Source organism: Diadema setosum, chromosome 4 (genome assembly GCF_964275005.1).
Source record: "Diadema setosum chromosome 4, eeDiaSeto1, whole genome shotgun sequence".
Lineage (NCBI taxonomy): Eukaryota > Metazoa > Echinodermata > Echinoidea > Diadematoida > Diadematidae > Diadema > Diadema setosum.
In genome coordinates, this window is record NC_092688.1 from 10,918,334 (window position 1) to 10,940,400 (window position 22,067).

General features: G+C 38.3%; 1 protein-coding gene across 3 annotated transcripts in view; it reads left to right on the top strand.

Moving 5' to 3' along the window:
* Nucleotides 1-10,274: 10,274 nt before the first annotated feature.
* Nucleotides 10,275-22,067, top strand: part of LOC140227553 (uncharacterized) — a 67,953-nt gene continuing 56,160 nt past the window's right edge. Inside the window, exon 1 of one of the 3 annotated variants that reach the window (XM_072307963.1) lies at nucleotides 10,275-10,422. The gene's annotated coding sequence lies outside the window, so the exon portion shown is untranslated. Of the gene's footprint in view, nucleotides 10,423-12,339; nucleotides 12,359-16,975; nucleotides 17,098-22,067 lie in introns of those variants that run through there. The other 2 variants (XM_072307964.1, XM_072307962.1) reach the window with 2 other exon arrangements.

A 22,067-nucleotide genomic window follows, 5' to 3' on the forward strand; every position in this document is an offset into this window, starting at 1 on the left:
ATACACAGTTCAAGTCTTGTTTTTGATGACGTATTTTGTGGGTGCTTCTACACAGCTATGTTCAAATCCCAGGGAGGACTATAGATTTATGATTCGGGTTTCCAAGGAATAAACGGGCTTATGTGAATTTCCGCCTACACGGGTTGGTATCCATGTACCTCTACTTGAACTGACTCGTGACGTCATTAAGACCATGTCTTGACGTTCTTTGTACGTGCTTGTCGGTATGAAACTATTAAAGTCAAAACATAGTTCTCAGAAGGGCTCAAAATTCATTTTCCGCTATTTGGAATTCGCTTGCAATTGGCTTTACCAAGAAACTTCTTCTGGCTGACGCGATCTCACAGGATAATGATTAGTTGTTTTGGAGTATTTTGAGATAAGAAGGAAAAAACATATGATAAAAGTTGGTGTGATTCCTACAGGATCCCTCCCTGTTCTGTATTGGTAGGTAGAACGTTACGTGATGACCGTGACCTGGCAATCGTACTTTCCAACAAGCTGCGTGCCATTCACTAGAGCGCATAGCGATTTGTCGATTAAAGATAATTGATTATTTAGGCCTATCATTAGATATATATATATATATATATATATATATATATATATATATATATATATATATATATATATATATATATATATATATATATATATATATATATATATATATATATATATATATATATATATATATATATATATATATATATATATATATATATATATATATATATACATACATACATATATACATACGTAGCAACCACAATCTGAGATTATACGTACTTCCGGCGAACCTCTTTTGCTAATGTTTCGCATTTTCGTCGTTACCATCACACTGAAATCATGCTATTATAGCGTTATTTCACACATTTCTTATGCATAATGTTTATACATTTTAGAGCAAAAATTGACAGTTCTGCAGGCATATGAGAACTATGTTTTCCCTTTAAAAGAGAGTGATGTGTTATGTGCTGCTGACGTATTATAAATAGCGGAACAGCATAGATTGCGTCAAGATAACGTGATTTGATATGACCGTTTGAGTTCAGCTTTGGTCAGTCGTATAAGGACCATCAATCTGATGAATGTCAGAACTCACGTCCGGTTCTATTTAACACTGTAATGAGAGATAGGTATTCATATCATAGTCACGCAGGAGAATTTTGGCACCCACTATTATTATTCAGACGACTATTCGAGTGTCAAAAGTCAAATAAGTAGGCCCTAACACCTAATGAGGAAAGAGGGTGGTATGGAGCACATGGATTCGTAGTAAAATACAACATCATGTTTAAGTTGATTCCACAAACACCGCAACAAACAGAGCAAAAAGTAAACAAGCAGGTGTCTTAGAGGTCCATCAAAGTTTGACATGAAATAAGAGAGTCGTAGTATTATGCAGAGTTTCACATATTTTCACAGAGCAGTGAAATTAGTCACAACTAAGTTGAAATAAATCAGATGTCAAAATGTGATGATGTCGTCACTCATAACTCTCCCATTCATGAAAACACAAAAACATGAAGATCACAGTAATTACTTTCAATTGAAAATCTAGAGACTTCAAAACGTTCACCTTGGTATTAAAGCCTTCATTACTCAATAATTATGATTCAGCGTAATGTAGTGAGAAACGCAAAAAGCTTGTCCAACGAGTTCGTGCACACAAAAAAAAGCAAAAAGAAAATGAAACATTTAGGGACGATTTTAATAGCTTGAAGGCCAGTGGTAGACGTGTGAGGGGATGACATCATCGCCTCATACGTAGTGTTTATAAAAGTTTCATACGTATTCTCTGTGGTTGCGACCAATATTTCCTCTGTGGAAAAACACGTGAAGCGTCAAAATAACTTTCTTCATCATATCTCATCAGATCTGATGATACATCTGTCATTGTGTTGGTTTGCTTCTACAATGATTATCAAAGTCAGGTTAGATGTAAAGTGGAAATGAACTTCCAATCTGACTCGCTAAATTCAAGAAATATGAAAACCTGCATAAATATTCATATCGATATTAAATAAAAACAGACTCATCAAAACTTCATGCTCATGCTCTTACTGTCTGGGAAAACCTCTAGACACTGTCTGCGCTCAGATAAGAATATGAACAAACAAATAGCCAGAAGAACACATGATTTGGGATTATAGTCTCATTTCGGAAATATGCTGGAACATCATTTGGATCTCATTCTCTTTCTCACCCTGGTCTCTCCTTCTTCTTCTCCTTCTTTCCTCTTTTTCTTCTTCTTTCTTCTTGTTCTCTTTTGTCTTTTAACATTGTCTTTTTCTATACTGCTTCTTCCACTTCTTTTATTCTTCTATATCTATACTTTCTTCTTATTCTCTTCCTTCACATCATCTTCTTCTCCCCCCCCCCCCTCCCCCTCACTTATCTGTTATTTTCTTGATAGCAAATTTCACGAAGTGATGCGTACCATCAAAGATCCAGTATTTCGGCATTAAACTTCACCTCTCGATCCTCTTACCCCGTCATTGACCGCATCCTCGTCATGATTGTGAATGTCACCTCGGTCTTGTTTGCCATGACTACGGATGCCACCTAATTGGTTGCCCCCCCCCCCCCCCCCCCCCCGCGAGGACTCGGAATGAAGATAACTCAAAAACGATTTGGTGTTTTTAACACATTTTGACTATATGCACGATGGAATTTGACAATCTTGAAAGAATTTCTTGAAATTTTTGTGTAACACGTTTGTTTGTTTGTTTGTTTGTCTTTTTCTATTGCTAAGGTTATCGTGATTATTCTAGAATTTACAGTGTTTCGGTTGCTTTTATTTGATTCAAACACAATTCAAGAATTTGTCATTGATGTTTCTTTCACGTAATACATATAGGATATGTATGTTGTCCCGATCTGGTAAAAGGAAAGCGAGCAGTGCACATTGGCGAAAGCGATATTTCCTAGAAATTAGGAAAACATGTTTGCCGTTTCCTCTAACATAAGAATGAGTAGGCCCTATGTTATTTAATCGTCGCTCACGTATCTCTCAGGCATGTCAGGCCTGCAATGGGGTTTGGGTATTTGTATTTGGAGATAGTTCTGACCTCGAATAGATTGTGGTTAGTCCAATTTGACAATATTCGAAACTTGGGAGTTGGACCTTTAACCACTTGCTACCTTTTGCCAAAGCATGACACATACCCTGGCCCTTTTGGTCGAGAAAGCCTGGTAATAATTACATAACATTCCTTAAACTTATAAGAAAAAAGTTCTTTTTTTGAACTCAGCAACACTGGGGACCAAAATGACCAAATAATTTGTGAGTAAAGGGGGAATATGTTGATATTAGCAGTATGAGCATACAAGAGAAAGTTTCATATCGGTCTCAGCTATAGTGACAGTCACAAATCCGTCACGACTTGTGACAGTCCTCTTTGAAGCAGACAGTATCGCTCCATCTCCAACGTTTGCATGGATAAGTGAAGTCTTCGCAGAACAACACTATAGACGCGTGTATGGAAGAACCTTGAAGCTGCAAGATCCGCGTTTTTGTTTTTGTGTTTTTTTTCACTGACAGGTCCGCCTCGGATCATGATCGCTGAAAATCCGCCGCTTAATCCCAGCGAAGGCTGCATTACACTCCCCATGCCGTCTCACGGATTTCACTGCGATATCTTTGTAAGCACTGCGAAACGTGTCCTTATGATCCCCTCGTCTGTATTTTGATTTATTAGGGGGAAAAGAAGAAGATACGCCGCAGTTATGATGTCGTTGTTTGATAACGTCTGACTATGTGTCACTGTAATGACAAGACTTTGGTTGGCTGACGACAGTCAATTGTCACTTCGTCGCAGACACTTTTTGCATCACATTAGTCACTTCGTGTGAGGAGGTTTTCGTGTCAAAAACACTTCCAATATTCAATAACGGAGTCTTCTTACGGATGATATCTGCCCCTTAGTGAGGTAAGTTTTAGCAGAATAAATATTGTCAATAATATAGATGTCTGTCAAGTTTCTAATTCGACGACTGGAAGCTGGACGTTTGGACTAAACTTCACTGTAACTGTAAATCTCGTTTTGATCAATTTGTCTGCTATGATTAACGCAGAGTTCAACTGTGTGGAAGGGGGGGGGGGGTGCACTCCACCCCCTTTCCTAAACTACATACTGCACACCATACAGGTGTAGTTGAGACTTTTAATCTATAAGTTGTGTTCAAGTAGAGTTTTGATAACTGTATAGCTTCGAAAATATGAGCTTCCGCGTTATAGAAACAAGACCACAATGACAGACAAATACAAACTAGTACGGAGAGCGTTAAATTTCTGCCAAGACAATAAATACATTTTGTATCCGTTAAAAGAAATCCAAAACATCTCCAAAAACGGATTAGCCTACCTTTTCCTTTTACCGTCTTCCTAGAAAATTCTGGTTTTGGGTTTCGTGTCTGCTTTTTTTTTTTCTTCTTTTTTTTCCGTGTTGTTCTCTGTGTGCGTGTATGCTTTTGCACATTTTTTTTTTAAGGTGAAAAACAGGAATTTCATTATGATGCCTCGTTTGTAATGGGACAGCGAAAAATTCACCCCTGGTGCTTGTAAGCAAAAGAAGACAGAATAAAAGACAGACGCCTTTGTGTCCGTCTTGATGGGAATTTGATCCGGACATGATAGATGGTCAACAGTTATACATTATTATGATTATTTCATTGAAAAAAGGGAAATCTCGCGGATTAACTGCGCGTCACAGCCTTTCTTCAAGGACGTTAAGGATTATTTACAAGCTCTAAAGATTTGAGTGACCATCGCATCGCAGCAACCATGTGTGTAGAGAAAAGCTGATCGGTGGTTGTTGCCTCGCTGGCATGGTTGGTGTACACATGTAGTTGCAACTGCGATCATTGTGATTCGCAATGATTGTATAATGACGTCTACCACTTTATAAACCGCATCCCTGAAAAAAACCGCCATGTGTATATCATCTTAAGGAAAATAACTGCTGTATAATCCTGCTTTGATTTGATGTCTTCATAATGCTTGAACCATTTTCTATTGTCTTTCCTGATCAAGAAGGACTGATTTTGAGTTTCGTTTTGTTTCGTTTTTTATTTGTTTTTATCCACCAGGGTATTCGACTCTGAAAAGAATCATATTTCTGATCGGAATATCGTCACACTATGACATCTCGATAGACAAAACTGTCAAAGGCACACATCTAACTTTCTTTCCTTTTTTTTTTCTATTTGAAAATTGTGGTGATATTTGATTATTTGGAACCTTGATAGTTCATATGATATGAAGTTTGTATGACAAGCCCACCCAGACCTTTGAGCAATGGAAGAGAGGAGAGAGCGATAGTCGTCGATGATCAGGCCTATCTTAAATGATGTGCAGGCCTGGATGCACATCGAGTAGATATTGAACTATACCTCTGTTGGCCCCACACTTCCTTGGGCAATATCAACCAGATCTAGGAAAACAGAAAAAGAGATATGTCAGTGAAACGACTAAGAGCAACTGATAGCTAAGAAATGATGTCATTGCCAGAACAAACACCGACAGCTTAGCGAACGCACTGATATAACAGAATATGACTGGGGACCTTAAGATTTACTTCAAGTTTGTCTCGCAACAGTTGTTTAAACCACAGTGACCGCCTCTAAGAGCTCCTCGGGTCTCTAACCTGGCCCTTCGTTAAAAACTCCATTTGACAAGGCTCGTGCAGCATTTAGAAAAATTCATGAACTTTGGTTAAGAACGAAGAAGTCGTCAGAAAGATTAGAGAAGACAAGGGAATAGGGAAAATTGGTAACGCAAGGACCACTCATATTGCCGTTTGTGCCGACAGTTGAAATCACCTGTATTATCACAAACGCACGTGCCTGGGACTTATTTCGCTCGCTGCTCACAAATGCCTACACGGAAATGAGCGCATGGAGCTAGCGATAACGAGAGCGACTGCATTTCGGTTTCGAAAACATTAATGTCGCTCCAGAAAATCGTTGATTTGGTCTATAAGTGCGGTAATCTATAATCTAAAACTACTTGTATTTAACAATCTGATGGAAGGCAAAAACCGATTCTTTACAGTGGTTTTTCCTCAGCTTAAAAATCTGTAGGGAAAATAAATCGAAAGTCGTACTGCGCCGGTATTGATGCGGTATCACATTCAAAATCGCAAAGCTTTCATGTATACGGCAGTTTTTATTGTCTATAGATAGAATAGCATTAATTTTGACAGGGACTGACTTATTATTTGGTAGAGACCTACTCACTGAAGCAAGCGCAATCGTTCCCTTCGGTAAAACATTTTTGAGGGTATGGACGAGCAAAATGCATACATACAGCGAAAAAAGATAATCAGTACAAGTATATCTAAAATACCTACTTCCAAAGCTATCTGTTTATCATCTATCTGTATGTGCATAATGTAAAAATATGTTTTGTTTTCTTAAAGAATGCGCTTCCCCGGCAGGATGGAGCGTTTTTATGCCATTATTGGTGTTTCATCACACACCGGCAACAATGCACATTGAATGCAGAATGGAATGAAAAAAAAAGGGTTATTGATCTGTACTCTTTCATATTTCATGGTCGGGAAATAAAATGATATATAATCCCATTTTGCAAGTGACAAATATGTACCTGTTAAGTTTCCTTTAACTCCTATATTTTGGGAGTTCGATGGGTATTTGTTTATCTGTTACCGTGGGATGACAAAACGCAAGTTAGTCATACACGCACAAACGTTATGACTGTAAATGAGTCAATCTACTTAAAGAGCAAGTAGATCTACTTTGTTTTTAAGCAACGGAAGAGGTGGGGGGGGGGAGGAAGAGAAGAAGAACACTGTCTATATACAATATGCACTGTGGCACTGGGTCTAGGCAGACGAAAACATGGGGACTGCTGCCCTTTCTCAAAGCCATGAATCCCAGCCAAGTTGGTCTACGGATATATCTGAGCCAGAACAAGTCGACCAACAAACCAAACCATGACCCATAAACTATGATATTGCTCAATATTCACAGGCAGATGTGTTCATTTGCGTATCATCACAAAGTTTTGCTGGAAATTACCTCTGCTGGCGAATACCAACGCGATCCTGTTGGGTGTTGTGCAAAGTTTAAGAGTTGCATTTAGTCTTGAAGAGAATTTGATGAAGGGCCTTTTATTTGCAGAGAATATGATATATATAATATGTATCTATTTATATACATAATAAGATATACATTTATTATGCATATTTTGTGTTTCATATATAAATGTTTGTGCGTGTGTGTTTGTGTGTATATACATATATATATATGTATATATATATATATATATATATATATATATATATATATATAATGTACATATTATGTAATGATAATGTACATAGAATGATTATACAGTCGCAATAAGCCCTTTCCGGAAACTTCCTTGTTGAATGCGAACTTTAAACTTCATGCATTAAAAGTTCCGTCACCCTAATTACCCCAGCTTTGAATGTCCACTTCAACTTTTAGCATCGCAGCATTTGAGATCACCTCAGAAAGCATAGAATAAAGAATTTGCCCCCCGCGCATATGTAGTTTTGATGGATGCAGCAATTATTAGTTTTGCTTTTGATAAGAAAGGTATAACAGTGCATGATGACACAGGAATGGAACTCTACTCAAAATAGAGAATTACACATAGTTTCATCTTATAGGATAATGGAAGAGCACTCGACTTTAATACCTCCTTCAGAAGGTGGGGAAATATCATTACCCTTTAAGAGTGGAGTGACTGGGAGTAGTAGTAGTAGTATTAATATTGATAATAATACTAATACTTATAATGATAAACAATGGTAATAATGATGATGATGATAATAATAATAATGATGATGATGATAATAATAATAATAATAATAATAATAATAATAATAATAATAATAATAATAATAATAATAATAATAATAATAACAATTATAAATGAAGAGTTTTTTGTAAAAACCGATAAGTCCATATTTGCCAAATGGAGATATTTGCGATTAATGGTCAAGAAAAATAGAATAATAATGAAAATTTTGCTTCTTTTGACCATAACTTTAAAAATGTACCTTTATATGTAGTGACCGATATATAATTTAAAAGGTATTATTTTGTATTTTATGACAGAGACCGTACTTTAAAATCTTCAAAAATGGACTTATCGGTTTTTGCGAACAAACTCTTCAAATATAAAATTAGTTATAATTGTAATTCTGATAATAATGATAATAATAATAATAATGATAATAATAATAATAATAATAATAATGATAATGATAATGATAATAATAATGATAATAATAATAATAATAATAATAATAACGATAATAATAATAGTAATAATAATAATAATAATAATAATAATAATAATAATAATAATAATAATGATAATAATAATATTAATAATATTTTTGTTTCATATCGTTCCACTATTGTGAAATCACAAATTTTTGCACTCTTCCAATGCAGTGTATTCCTTTCAAGATCCCACCATGTTAGATTTAGTAGAAAGATGATACACCCTAATAAGTAAATGTGGAAATTAACAGGAGATTATTTTGTAAACGAGATGTGGTTTGCCACCAATACATGACAGTCGTTTCTCGAGAACGTGCGAATTGTAAAACCCGCTGCTATTCTGGTCATTAGTTTCGCATTACTCACATATAAGAGCATTAAAAAACACTCGCAAAACAGAAATTGCAGGTCTCACTTCGGCAAAGGACACTCGAGTTTATAGCGCTGTCAACCTGTAGTTTTGGTTTGCTTTCATTTTGCCAAGTGTCTTGTATTTCAAGGTTTCTCTGTGTGTATGTCTTTGTTTCTTAGCAATGGATATCATGATTGAATATGCACAGAAAGGGGTGTTGTTTCGCTTTCTTACCTTTCATACTGCGTGTATGTGCATATATTCACACTTTCGCATGTGTACACACACACGCACATATGATATGTGTATATGCCTATATCTATATAATAATTATCTACATGTTTGTATGTTTGTATACATATATAATTATATGTGTGTGATAAAACCCTAAAATGGCATTAAAACTGCTTTATCCTGGCTAGGAAAGCGCATGTTTTTTGTTTTGTTTTGTTTTGTTTTTGTTTTTGTTTTTTTTTTTTTTAATACAGCATATACCAATACCTTGCGCTGTCTGATGAAATCTACGTGAAATAATAAACCTGTAAGTCCGTTTTCGAGAAACATGAACTGTATTTGCACTATGGTGACTAAAATATGATAAAATGTACTAGTATTGACATAGAGAACAAAACGAGCGGAAATTCGCCCAAAATCTAGCATCTTACGTTTCATGAAAGCTCTAGAAGGCATCCCTGTGAGTAAATTTTACCCGGTTGCCATGGCAACACAAGGTTCGAGAAATAAAGGGGATGGGTTGGGGGTACGGAGGGAGGGATGGGGTCATGGGCTTAGTTGTTGAGTCGGAATAAATTTTTGTGTCATTGATGGTGAAATTCCGCCCTGACAGATAGATAGATAGAGTGAGTGAGAGAGACAGAGAGAGAGAGAGAGAGAGAGAGAGAGATGGAAAAAAAGTAATGATAAGGAAAGGCAAAGATAGACTATCAGACTGTTATTTATCGATAATCGATTCACATAAATGCATAGATTGTATGACTGCATACTGTTGATTATTGTATATGCATAGGCCCTTAGATACATTTGTATTATATTATATCATATTTATGTGTGTGTATGAGTGCATAGTATAGTAGTGCATATACATGACATTGGGGAGACAAAGATGGGGGGGGGGTGGCGAATGGAGAAGAAAGTAGAAACCTGTTGTATTGGGGGGGGGGGGGTAGAGAGATGATTGTGGTATAGAGAATACTGTATGTATCTCCAGCCAAGTTTATCGCTGCCTGTTGGTGTTACGTATTATGCGTCTACCTCGCACATCAGGGCTGTCGTTTTATCTGGAATATCCTTTTGCGGTTATCCTGTTTTTTTGTCCGATATGTTTGGTTCTTTCTTTTTTTTTCTCTCTCTCTCTCTCTCTTTCTCTCCCCTTGGATCCCAACTCAACTAGTCAACCTTGCTGAACAACAAATCTTCTTCCCTCTATTGTCTGTTCATTGCTGCCGAGAGGATAGAGGGTGAGGGAATCCCACCGCCGATTATTTGTCTCCGGCGCGCGGGCTGCTATACATGCATGTCCCAACATTGGAACATAAAAGGTTTCAAACGGACCACTTTTTTTTTTCTCTCCACCATATGACGCGCCGCTCAGTCTTCAGTGTTTGCTTGTCACTCCTTGGCTCTGTTTCATGGATGTTTGGTGCTCATCACTTGAGTGACTGACTTGGCAAATGTAGGGCAGCGATCGGGACTGAAGGAAGTAACTTAGACAGCGCCTGACACCAGTTAACTTGTGCGACTTGTCAGTGTTTTTGTCACCACGTGTAAGTAAACGAGCTCTGCCTACCGCTGAGCACAATATTCTTTTAGTCAGGGAACTCACAAAGTTTTTAGATGCATGTACTTAATCAAAATTGGTAGTAAAAGGCTAGAAACAGAGACTATTTTGTACATATAGACACAAATATTATATACAGCCGTGTGCATGTGCATGTGTGTGAGAGTAACGTATACGAAAGTTAGACAAATTTAGACTCGCAGCAAAACAGATGAACACATATATATATGTGTGTGTGTGTTTGTTATGTTAGCTAATAAAGCACGGATAGTTTCTCAGTTTAATTACTTTGATGAGGTTGTAACTTGAACATTCTGGATTTTTATAATTACATCCTCCTGTCATAATAGCAGTCCAAAGTACAACCGCGCTGGCTAATTTGTGTACGATGAATCATTTTTCCTACCTATCATTAATTTCGTTTGCCCATTTACCAAGTCCTCCCATACAGTACATGGTGTATAGCATTTGAGTGATGAATAACGCACCGAGGAAACAGGCAAACTATTACAGGACTGCACAAATTCTGCTGTTGTTTTGTACAATCAAAACGTCTCGTATTATGACAGTAGTAATCCCATTAACCTTGAACGCATAATAATTGGAGCGCAAAACTTACGCCGGTTTGTCTTTTAGGGTTGGTTGTCCTTATATTACTCACTTTCGTTAAACCGGTCACATCATTATACACGCTCCTCTTCTTCGGAAGGACACAATTGGATCTCGGAACGACGAGACAGTACAGCAGCCATACTACGCACCTTTCTCCGGTTTTAACAAAAATGTGGTTTTCCTGTTTGGTATTTGTTGGTTTCAATCACATTCGTCTCCGTAAGATCCATTGCGTCTCATTGTAAGCCATCTTCTGCTTAGTGCTTATATTGAGAAGACATCAGTTTCAGTTGATATACAGCGATATAATTATGTTCGATGCAGACGAGATTATCTTTTTTTTTTTTATAATCAATTCAAAGTTTATTTCATTTTCCGACAAAACATAAGTTACACTTCTTTTGACAACAGAGAATAAGGTAAACAGAACATTATGTATTGAAAAGAATGTACAACAATTGAGGACCTTATAGTAATTATACATTGTTGTAAAGAAAGAAACAGAAGTGATCGAAATGAAGTACATGTATAACTTTGCTTAAAGTGCGAAAAATGGAGAGACCCACTAAAAAGACAGAGCTTGTAGAATGTGGGCCCCTCTGGAAAAATAACATCAGTGGGAAGATTAATTGAAGCATCATAAATACAAAAGGAAAAAAGAAAAATCTCTGCCTGTTGCGATTTAAGAGAGATGCCGCCAGTCCCCCCCCCCCCCCCCCCCGCCCTTCGCCACTGAGCCTGAGCGAAAGTATTTTTATTTATCCATGAAACTCATCTCTCGGCACATTCGGGCCCGACTGTCAGTGTGTTGGAAACGGTTTTGAATTCTGCTGCACTAATAGTAACATGAACATGACATATGCTATGATTAAGCTCGACTATGACGAAGACAGTATGATGATGGTTGACTTTGCTGACTATCTCCTCCCCGACACACACGTGCTGGTATGGGAAACAAACAAGGTAGGCCTATAGGAAAAGGAAGTGCGACAATCGCATCGTGGTGTAGCTATAGTACAGTGCTGCTGATATTAGTACGGAGGAGTGCTGCGATAGCAGCCCATGTCACCCCCACCACAAATGTGACCACACGATGACAAGAGGAAGTGACAAGAGAGAAACATCCCTACATCCCTTGTACCTTCAAGAGAGTCAGATACCAGGGAGAGACCTCTGTGCTAAGTTACAACCAATAATGATTATCGCGCAGGATTCGTACTGATTATTGCAGTATCAAATAGACGCACGCAGCAGTTTCCCCGCATGTGAAGGGTATTTGTTTGTGGAAAATTCAGAACACCGGGAAAGTGGTATGTTGTAAATCTCCTCTCTGTTCGAGATCGTAGAAGTAATTGTAGTAGCAGATGTAGTAGTACAACTGCTAATGCTAAGGTAATGATGACATTAAACATGTTCAAGCTATTAATGATGTTGATAACGGTAATAAGTATGGCGATGAACTTATTGACCAGTGCATGCACGGGGTATAGCCTCTCCAGGTAATTCGTTTTACTCTTCCAAATTAAAGTCTTGTTCGTTGAGAGTTTATTTGTTTGTTTGTTTGTTTAGACAGTTTTAGGTAATTAGACTGTGAATCGCTTGATAGACATTGCGTTCAAATCTTTGATCTCGAATATTTTCACCTTAATTGACACACAGTACATCCGCTTGCCATCATGTTGACAATGATATTGCTACCGGTGATCTACTTCCTTAGCATTGACACGACTACATTAGAAGTAGCCAGAAAATGTATCTGACTTTTCACCAGTCTCACACGCAACACAAATCCACAGACAAACAGACAGACAGAAAGACAGACACCCACCCACACACACACACACACACACATATATATACAATCACACAACCACGTGCGGCCTTCACTCTACATACCCTATTATCTTTCATTCCCCACGTACTCTTTTCTACCAGAACACAATGTTAAATGACTCCCGCCTTTTTCAGGCAACTTAATTATCTTCTCATTAGAAACATATTAACCGTGGGAAAGAAATCAACGGAATATATATATATATATATATATATATATATATATATATATATATAATTATATAATTATGTAGTGATAATATGGAGCGAAAGAGAGAGGGAGAGGGGGATTACTTTCTGCAGAGAAATCAAAGTGCTAGATTTATTATGTTGTGGTATACAACGATTGCATGACGTGTATATTCTCTGTAGGTAAATTCCATACCGTTATTGCAGCTATTTCCTATGTTAAAGGCATAATCCACCATTCGCAGATGAAACAAAAACCCAGCATTAGTGCTTTAAAATAGTTCTAAAATGTGAGTTAGGGATAGAAACATCCACTGTAAAAATTTGAATCCGTACATGTATAATCGATGTTAAGTATATTGAAATATACAAAATGTGTACAATAATTATAATAAAAATGTTTCCAGGCTAAACCGTCTACAGTTATGGTTTAAGGAGAAAAATACTGATATCTCCTTATGTTTTAGGCTTAATTGAGAAAATTTTATATTGTAGGGTGTTTTGTGGTACAACAGACCTACACATATGCATCAAATGTGATATCTTAAACATTTTTTAAATCACTGCTCCCAAAGGTAAATAGGACCTTTAAGGATAGATTTGCTCTAGAGGACCGACCCGCATCTGCATGTAACATTACTGACAACCACGTATAAAGTGATGACTTTATGGCAATGCCTATATCGACTTGATTAGTTACAATCGATTTATGATGATTGCAGGAGTGAAATTTTTATGATTCGATAACATGTTATCCTCGAAGGTCGATGGCCTGTATCAGTCGGTGGTAATAAGTCATTAAATGAAGCCTTTACTACTACAGGTGCTACTCGTCAATCTTCATGATGTAAGCTAAGAGACGCCTCCCTTTTACATGGTGCTAGGTAAACTTTGCACATTATGTCAACCAATCCGTTCGATTTTCATGATTTGGAACATCGTGAACATAATCCGACCCGAGCCATTGAGCTCGTACACTTGTACCTGAAATGACCCTTTCCAGGAAGACATCACACCATACCTCCTTGGTCCTTTCCCATTCTTTGCTGGGAAACTCTTCATTTATTAAAGAGTGACAGGTATGCCCAGCTTGATTAGAACTATGATGAGGGGGAATTTGAAGGTTATACTTGTCATCATTTTGTCAGCAAAATATACTTTATGATTATGTGGTGACATAGATTCAAAGAAAGCATGGACAATTTTAGTACGGTGGTATACCGCCGTTTTCCGTTAGAGTTGAACTCGCCCTTTGCAAATCTCAGAACTGGAGATGAACAGGTTTTCGTTGGTTTTTACCTGGATGGCAGACACAGAACATGCTTGTCTTTTACAAACATTTAGAAACATGTTTGTCTTTTACAAACATTTAGAAACATGTTTCTCAACACAGATGTCTAGTGGTATTAACACGGTTGAGACCCTAAAGCCGTTTATCACGAGCTTTTTTGTGGTCAGCCTTGTAAACACTTAATGCAAGAGTTGCTTTCTCAAAAAAAGTTGTCTGTTCGCCTATGTAGTCAAACTTTCATTGTCCTCAAAAGCGAAACATGACCTGCGATTGTATTGTACGACCCTGTAGCGACCTCGCCTTTGTACTGAAGGATTTTATTTACCATTGCCGAAAGGATCCCACCTTCCTCCATCTAATGATTTTATTCCACTCAGTGACAGCCTTAGCTTGGGAAGGGGACGGGAAGGAACTACACTTGAGATCGAAGAAAGCAGACACTTTTTTTTTTGTACGAATACAACTGATTATGATAGCAAGCAACGTTTCACTGCAAACATTAGGGACCACAGAAGAACGCCATTCTTTTTTCTTTTTTTTTTTTTGATGTCACGCACGAAGACCCACCAAGCGCTGATTATATCTTTGCAATGCTCAACATTAGGACTATAGTTCATTTGCCTTTTCACGAACCACTAGGCATGTCTGTATCGCCGACATTTTTTTATTGTTATTTCTAAGAAGAAGGAACTTATATGTCAAAAATACTGCTGTCAAAATGCTACTGTACTTCACGATAGCAGAGCTGGCTTTGGCGAGAGAACATTATATTGATCAAAGTTATGTATGAATAAAAATGGCGCATTACTTTTTTTAATGCCCTCTGTACATTATGCAGGCCGTCTTGGGGTCATCTCAGTTGGGTACAACAGCAGAGGTTCGAAGAGAGAGTGCAGATACAAAATAATATCTTTCAGCGTCGTCTACTTGTATTCACTAATTTTTGAATATCGTATGTACATGTATCTTGTTATGCAAACGAACAGACCCGATGGTTCTTATGCGACGGCGTCGGTACTAGAACATTACCAACCCTTTTAGTTGTATCACGTAAGATTAAAGTAACGGTGTGTTAGCAGATGATAGGTGTACATCTCTTTTGCAGGTATACCTACAGTCACAATTTAGTTTGGGCTTATAGAATAGTCACTCGTTCATTGGGCAGTAAGTGAGCTAAGAAGATACTACCTAGTTTGGACAAGCAAAACAATGAAAGGCAGTCCAGGATTTTAACAATCTGCACGGACTGACTTCAGAATATTAATCATCAGAGTCTTGAGTGTTATGCAACCATATTTTTTTCTCTGTTTCATCTGATTCCGTAGTTACAAAAGTAATCCGTATTTCAAAATTTCAGCAGTCTTTCATACAAATTGTAAAACGATGTCTCCCTCAATAAAGAGCATGGTATCTTCGCTAGAGTTCTCCCTGCAATGTCCCAAACTGTCTCCCTTTTAAGACTGAAATTGAAGTTGCCGACCAGCGGATAAAAGAAGGGCACCAAGTTAAGCTTAATAGCAAGCATGGTTTATACACTCTAGACTAGACGGGTCCTGACGTCGTTAGCCGTGTGCTGTTAAAAAATGAGACTTAGGTCACGTTTTTTACTTGGTTTAGGGAAGAGTTCGTGACTCCACACTAATGAATAATTTCCAATAGCTGGGACTGAGGAGGCGCGGGCTAATAGACTTTGGTGTAACAGTAGAAGATAGGAAGGAAATTCGTCTTTAAACTCCGCTTTCAGCGACAACGAGACATTACTTATTTGTCCGTAATTACATTACATTGTTGATGGGGTGATTTAAACACCTATAGACGTCTTTTGTTGACACGTCATGAGGTGCTGCTCTCTGCAGCTCTATAAATACATCAGGGGAAAAAATCCGTGTTTTATATTTTTTTTATCTTTGTGTGTATGAGTGTCGCGACGAAATAATATTGTCAGATCAAAGTCCGCCTACATCTAGGTATAATAATCGAGTAATATACATGGCATACAGGTGTACATTCTTAGCAGTGTTGATTGAGTGGTTTGGGAGGAGGTGTTGACTCTCAAAGGAATGTTGACATACGTCAGTTATCAAATACTGGTATACGGGGTCCATCGAGTTCCAGTGGGCTAACACCGACGAGCTGGAGGGACGCATGTCAAGGCGGGGAAGCCCCTAATTACGTCACATTTATGCCTTGTCATTGCCGAGCGCCTTGTTAGTTCCCTGCTGGTGTTTCCCGTTTACCAACTATAGAGAAATATAGCTTGGTGTCCGAAGCCTCGTCATATCAAAATTAGAGGGTCTGTCCTTAGAAGTTTCTTTTGGCGCTCCGTGGAGTGTGGTCTACTCAAATCGAGCTCAAAGCCTGGTCTTATAACGGAATTTCATAGATAACGTTCTACCTTTTATAGACCCCCAACCTCGATGTTCTATGTGCATTGTCGTGTTCAAGTTCACTTCGTGGAAACGTTTCTCGAGCGAGGCAATTGCGCGATAGTTACCGATCTGGTTTTGTGACGTGGTGAAAACGTACCGAGTGCCTTATTTCGATTTTTCGAAACATTTGTGGTGCAGTTCGACTTGGAGGAGGTTTTGGCCATCTCTTGGAAGCTCCCCGTGTGAACGGACGCAGTGCATCGACAGCGAGAGAATTGACGCCGGTTATCGGCAGTTAAACCCAGTCACTCAGCAGGCAGTCTTTCCCGTTATTTCTGCGCCCATTTTGCTCGACGAATTGATATGCGTAAGTTAATCCGAAAACTATATAGATTGCAACGGTTCAAGCAAGGGCAGTGATGATAGATTCGAATGAAATAGTTATTTTATTTCAATCGATTTCATTCCTCCATTTCACATAATGATACCACACAGCCGTGAGCAAGTTAAAGTTTGGAACGTTATTGCATAACTACAATTACATAGTGGTACGGTTTGGAAGATACGTGACGTATCATAATTAGGCGGCTGAGGTTTTGGGGAGTATACACTGGTATATAAGAAAGAAAGAAAGATATAAGAAAACAATATGTCTGTGTTGTTTGAAGGAATATAAGACCAAGTATTTTTGTCCACTGTCGTGGCAGGAGCTTACTAACAGGTCGCTTCTTGAGGAAAAAAAAATAGCTAAAAAAAGGTGAGAAATGGATGTCTGTACAGAAAGTCCACTGGGCCCTACTTAAAGGATGTGTATGCCACACTATTAATAAAGAAACAACAACAGCAACAACAACGACAGCAACAGCAACCACAAAGACTTACTCATGTATGCCCATGATGTCTTTTGTCATGGCTACTACTATAAAACGCTGATTAATTCAGTGCTTATTCACGTCTATCGGGCAATTTGTCTGTCAGTTGCAAAGACCCTCTCAACCATTAAACTAAGCCAAAGAATTAGGATGCACCTAAACTCTTTAATGCCTATCATGTGCGAGATTTGATGTCATCGACAGTTGAAATTTCACGGACGTTTCCCGAGAGTATGCGAACGAGCGTCTCTTGCTGCTTACAGAGTGGAGAGGGGTTGCTGCTTACCAAGGTGGGGGAAGGGTAGGGGAAGGTAGGGGAGGGGTGTATTGCTAGACACCACGTCACAGGTCTCGTCTGAGGTCTCGTCCTGCACACGTATATGTAATGCAGTATAGCACACTTATACAGTCAAACCTGTCTATAATAGCGACCACCGCCTGTAGCGGCCACCTGCCGTATGCGACCACTAAACACAATTCCCCCAAGAGAAAAAAACAAAACAAAAACATGTTAACGACCCTGTATACAACGGTCACTTTTTCGTCTCCTTTGGATGGCCGCTAGAGACAGATTTGACTGTATCATACTCATATTGTGGTATTGAGGGATTGTTCGTGTAATGGTGACAGGCGCTGGTTGGGTAATGTAATAATGATAATAATAATAGCTGGTTTTTATATAGCGCATTTCACACACTTCAGGGTTTCAATGCGCTTTACAGACTATTATTACCCCGGTCACTGGATACATTATCAACCAGCACTAACAGTGCTCATTCTCCACTCCCTGGGGAGCATTCCAGCCAGTCGCAGCCATTTTTACAGGCGCGCACATGCTTATCAACCAACATAAGCTTTCTCATCCTACCGGGTACCCATTTATACTCCTGGGTGGAGAGCAGCAATGTGGATAAAGTGCCTTGCTGAAGGGCAAACGTGTCGGGCTTGGCATGGGCTCGAACCCACGAACCAAACCACGCTCATGTCGTTCACAGACGAGCGCTCTTATCCACTCAGCCACGACACCTCCACATACATACATAAGTGTACATGTTCAGGAGTAAATGAATGATATTGGTGATGATGGTGATGAGAAGAAAGACGATAATAATGCATGGCCTATCTCTTTCCGATTCTATCTATTAAGGGTAGCCTCGTCAGTGATGCAACTGCGCATTGATGAAGGCCCATAGCAAAATATAGGAAAAACAATGAAGTGCTAATACTAAACAAGATATAAAGCCAGTGATATCAGCAAAATGTTGATTCACCAAACATAGGTTGTACTTTATTGACAGGTGCCTTATCATGCGTTTTGTCAAAGTTCAGCGCAATGCATTTTATGGCTGGATTTTGGGTCACGATCCCTTTACGTAGTCACAACAGACGTGCTTGCACACAGACAATTCCTTTGAGTGCAAATGAAGCAGATATGTGAAACGTATTATTATGACAAAAAGAGCATTCTGCGTAATCGCAGGGATTTAGAGAGAAAGGGAACGGTTTCACGTTCTTTAAGGTTGTTCTTAAACGAAAAGTGCCTTTAAAATATTTGATCTCCAAACACGATTTTTTTTTTCTGTCATGGGATTGTTATTATCATCTTATTGTCCTGCAACATAAAACACAGCACTGTAAACTGCTCTGACGCTCGTTTTCTGACTAAAGTGAGAAAACTGTGTAGAATTTTCATCATTGTTTAATGGGTTAAGCCATTATTTATGGAAGATTTTGCGACAAGTTATCTCCTTTGTTTCATTGTGTGTGTATGTGTGTGTGTGCGTGTGTGTGTGTGTGAGTGTGTATGTGAGGGTATAGAAGCAATCGCAAAGCTCGATTACAATTTGCGTATACATGTCATCTTGACGTGGTATCGAATACCACACAACAGTGGTATTCATTGCGAATAGATCGTACGAATGTTGTCTCATTGTTAAAGATAAACTCTGCGTCATATTCATATGACTTCAATGTAAGATAAGTGAGTGTTGTACTGGTAAATTAGTCATCATTTCACAACTTTCCTGTGCGGCTATAAATAGAAAAACAGTGGTCTACAAAGTAGTTAATGAGTAGACAATAAAGTGACGATTAGTGACCGCAGAGATTCATCATTGCGAAATTGCTAAAGCACTGGAAAGGATATGATTTTTTACACAGATTTAAATGTGTGTAAAAATGAACTGTTGTGCATGTATATTGTACAGGCGAAGTTGAGCGGCAATGAGAGGTCATCACGTCACCTTACCCGATATGCATAGTGGATTTGGCTGTCACGGATATCGTTACGCTGTGGGCACATGATGGACCTTAAGATTCCATTCTCTTTCTTAATCATTTTCGTAAGACTTCTCAGATATACCTCTTCGGATTTGTTTGTTTTTTGTTTGTGTGTGTGTGTGCGTGTGTTTGTTTGTTTGTTTGTTTGTTTGATTGATTTATATTTTAGAGTCAAGTTGATCGCAGAGTGGAGTCTTCCTTTAACACCTGCGTGACAAACCGCTATTTCAGACATTGGCTGTCAAAAAGAGCGAGTGATCGGCATGCTTCAATTCATGCCTGATTTTGGCTCCTATTCTTCCTCGAAGTCAGTCTGTCACCTTTACATTAAGATTGGTGACAAATAGGGGTGACGACTGAATGATTTTATACTAGATACATACATGATTCGAAGACTCAAATGCGTGTTTGTTGAGATTCGAAAGAAGGAAGATACCACTGTAATAATCAATCGTCTTTGATTCCTCTATAACCGATATTGCCATAACGAACAGGTCTTCAAAATATATGGACTTTGTTCGAGTATCATGATTTCCAGTGAGTTATATTCTGCAGGGAAGGGCGTAACCTAACCGGGGGCAAACAAAAGCACTGGTCTACGTGCGATTAAGTTGCACCAGTATGGAGATATGTCAAGGGCTGATCTTTTCCCTGGTTTTATTTGCCAAGGTACATAGTATGTGAACAGAAGCATAATTGTAAAATAATATGCCCTATACCACGTCTGTCATTCCACTCCAGTTTTCCCCGGGAGAGTGGGGGGGGGGGGGGGGGGGGTTACCTATTTTGTTTTGTTTTGTCATTAGCATATGTTATACATAAATTGCAAAGACCTTCGACATTCCGGCTTGCAAACGATTTTCTTGATACAGATCATAATGTATAGGGTCCTACTGCAGTAGTTCCCGAAGCTAATTTGTTCAATTCAAGTGGGGAATATAATGCGATGGGCATGAATGCACAAAAGAGAATTCAATTGCGGAAATAAACACAGCCACCTTGCCTGGTACGTAAACAGTCAGTCGACAACCGAGAAGAAAATTCCCCGAGATGTGGGTGTTGTATTTATGATTAGCAATATACATTTCATAATGAGTGACTCGCTTATGTTACGGCCCCTTATTACAGCGACTTGTGCAATTCGCGTTGTGCAAATTCGATTTAACAAAACCACGGCAATCTATACAAACATTTTAATCGACTCATGAATTACTGTATTCTGACTGCACTGGGAAGCCCAGTTTGATTCCTTGTTCTCTTCACCTGCTGATATGGAATTCGAGTAGCACCATTAAAAAAGAAAAAAAATCCTGCATGAGACATATCACCAGCTGTGTCTCATTCTTTATTCTTTTTGCTTTATTCAGTTTCAATAGATGAAAATCAATACTCATTGTCAGCGGACAACTGGCATGACCGAAACAAAAATTCCCCGAGATTTGAATGTTACTATAATTCATACAATAGCTACATTTTGTAATGTGTGACTCGCTTAATATGTTACGGTCCATTTGACGAAAACAAAAACAAAAACACTACGTCATTAACTCGTGAATAACTTCATTTTCAATACAATAGGAAGCCCAGTTTAAGTTCTCATTCTATATTCACTTGCTGATGCAGAGTTCGAATAACATTACACAAAACAGTCCTGCTTGGAATATACATGAAGATATTTCCTTTACTATCTATTTTTTATTCAATTTCAACATAATATGAAATGATAGAATCTCACTCTCAATGATGATATATACACACAAAATTTACACGGATCCCCTTCCTCTTCGCACGACATGCGTTTTACATCAGATTTAAAAAAAAAAACAGCAAGAAGAAGATAGTAACTGGATAAATTGAGGCCTTCGTGATATTTCCTACTGACCCCGCCCATTTCCCTTCATGTCAATCTACCCCTTTCTCTCCCACCCCCACCCCCCCCCCACCCCACCCATTCCTTCTTTTCTGCGTTGTCCGGGCTATAACATAACACGCTTCTCCATTAAAGAAGGAAATCTACTCCAGGGGCATCCAAAATAGGCAGATAACAATTGTACGTCTACAAAAGCAAGCAAACAAACCATCAAAGACGAAAAAACAAAAGAAAATAAACAAAAAACAAACAACAACAGAAGGCAGCGATTGTATATTGCTCCCAGAAGTAATTGATATTCTTTTTAAATGAAAA